Source organism: Macrobrachium nipponense, chromosome 10 (assembly GCF_015104395.2).
Source record: "Macrobrachium nipponense isolate FS-2020 chromosome 10, ASM1510439v2, whole genome shotgun sequence".
Taxonomy (NCBI): Eukaryota; Metazoa; Arthropoda; class Malacostraca; order Decapoda; family Palaemonidae; genus Macrobrachium; species Macrobrachium nipponense.
The window spans coordinates 50276743-50279438 of NC_087204.1; the positions used below are offsets into that span (position 1 = coordinate 50276743).

Consider the following 2696-nt stretch of genomic DNA (forward strand, 5'->3'; position numbering starts at 1 on the left):
TGAATGATAAATCAGAATTTTAATTATGGGACTTAAAATTATATTAGTAAAAGTTTCACACGCCCAGCGTTAATTTTAAAAATTCGTGAATTGTGCTAATTTTCTGTTCTGTTTTGGTTAGGTTTCAATGACCTCTCCCACTTTCGGGGTGAAAGAGGAACCACTTGGCAAAGAGCTGAGTTTTGTTTCTGCTGGCTACAGAATGGTTGTCAGCTGCAGTTATTGAAGTTCTTGACTTTTCCTTTTGTTTATCAGCATTTGGTGAAGTATTAATTGCGTTGTTTTTGGCTGACTCGGCAATATTATCTAGAATTTAGGTTTCTTTTTAAAAAAAAAATTAAAGAACTAGATAGATTTGGGACTAACCGCTTCTCTTTTTTTCAACATGTCGGTAACGTGCGAATGGTTGTAAGACTAGATTGACTAAGTCTTTATGATACACATACCTTGTGCTCATCATGTTGTGGACAAGTATGATCTTGCTCAGTCTTGCCAGAGAATATTTTGTCTGACTGGTGCCTGTTTGTCTAACATTAGTTGTACTATGAAGTGTCAGAAAAAGCTCCAGGCAGAACTTCTGATTTTTTTTTTTCCAAAACATTTGTTAAAAATAGAACTAGAGTGACGCTACCTATCTTGGGACATTATGTTTTGAATGGCTTTTTTTTAAGAGTTGACATGTTTTTTCTAGCCAGTGGCCATTACCCCTCTCTGCCCATTGCTCTAAAGTGTGACAGCCTCAAATTGAGAACTCAAGGCCCATGCCTCTACTCTGCACATAGGAATACTTATTCCAAGTGCATGTCTGCAGCTTTTCTATGGGAAAGCTTGACAGATGCCCAAACTACCTGGTCTACAGTGCTTCAAACTCAGCTACACGAGATTCTTTGTGAGTACTGTATGCTTATTATGAATATTTACTATGCAACTCTGACACGACTTTATACAGTACTTAAATATCCTATTGTTACCTTCAAAGTACTTAATTTCTTCTGCAGAGCAAATTATTTATACGAGTCACTCAGATTAGACTGGGTGTGATTCCTCTTAACGGCCAGCAAGAACATTTTTGTCTACTGCTGTTCATTTAGATTATGGCTGCCCTTAAGTTCAGAAAGTATGATAATCAAGAGGGCTATCAGTTGAATCTTAAAGTAACAAATGTTAAAAATCGATGCAATACAGGTAATCCAGAGGTTTTGTAAGTCAACTTTTCATAGTGTGATGATTTCATATCTTGAACACAGAAATTGTGCATGCATTCCAGTATGTACTAGTTCTGAAATCTAGAAGTTTTATTTTAACATTTCAATGTAAATTTGTGATTTGTAATTTAAACTGTTAGTTTAAGTCCAATGGACTGTCGGGCACATGTATGTGCAAGTCAGTAGGAACTGGCAAAATTATATTATATTGTTGTTAAGAGATTATTAATATTTGTAGCACTATTTTTTCTTTATCAAATTTTTTATTGTATTCGAGTTATATCATGACATTTCGGTGGGTGGTTCTTTAATTTTTCGTGTTTTAATTGATTATTTCATGACATGTTCTATTAGACCAAAGTGTAATAAAGAATAAGTTCTATTAGACAGAAAGTGTAAGAAGTCATGAATTTAAAGTTAAAATTTAAAACCATGTATTTTTTTATTTCCAGTGACAAGGTAAACTGGGTGTAGATAGTAGTTCAGCTTTTATGTGAATTTTTTCAGAATCTTAAACGTTTTCAGTTTGCCCAGTAAAAACGTTTGAAGGAGTCGCAACAAATAGAAATACCCAACATTAGTCATGAGAATTAGAATTTTCACCTGTCATATAGCTAAGCTATTTAATAATAAAAATAGCAAATTATAATTAGGAACAACACATGAGGAATGTTCAGTCAGTATGAATACATCAATTCATTGTACCTGAGTGACCTGAGTTTTGATGAAGTTCACTGACAACACCAGATATCCGTTCATGGGTTTTGTAACTCCTTTTTATAGAGGAAGAGAATTGTGGCTCGTGGTTGTATAAAATAGGAAATCTAATATGTATACAACTGCCGGTTGTTCACACTTGCCATGAATATCATAATAGAATTCATGAAATCCTGTGGTTCATCTGTATGCTAATGTGATTTGGAATGCTCTAATGAACAATAGAAAAGATTTAGGAAAACCTAGTTTATCTTTTTGATACCATTTGATGATAGTCAACAATGGGGCTTGAATTACTCAGCATGTTTTGCTCAAAATTTAGCAATATTAATGTACAAGGTTTGAAGGTGAGCATGTTTTGATCGAAATTTAACAATAATAATGTACAAGGTTTGAAGGTGACCTATTATTGTTTTTTTTATGTATTTGTCAGTTATCAAGAAACATTTAGTAGATGGTAGAATACATCAATGAAGACAAAATATTTTCTGGAAGAATAGTTATTCAGATACATAAATACAAAAGATGTGCCAAAGAATTTTTCTATCAGATGCTAAAACCCTTAAAATTATAGTGGTGAATAAAAAGAATTCACTATTGAAAGCTAAAAAGATCCTGTTTTTTAATTCAATATATTAAGTCTTGGAAGATTACTTTGATATTGATATAATACAAACTATGTACATAGACTATGCAAAGGTTTTGCAAAATCTTTTATCCTGACATTACTGTATAAATATAATTATATTTACAGAAAAGCAATATTTACCTTAA

The 2696-nt window shown here is 32.5% G+C and overlaps 1 protein-coding gene across 1 annotated transcript in view; it reads right to left on the bottom strand.

The window, feature by feature from the left end:
- Window positions 1–1977: 1977 nt before the first annotated feature.
- LOC135223611 (protein eva-1 homolog C-like) overlaps window positions 1978–2696 on the bottom strand; it is a 391840-nt gene continuing 391121 nt past the window's right edge. The window contains exon 11 of the mRNA XM_064262216.1: window positions 1978–2691. The gene's annotated coding sequence lies outside the window, so the exon portion shown is untranslated. The remainder of the gene's footprint in view (window positions 2692–2696) is intronic.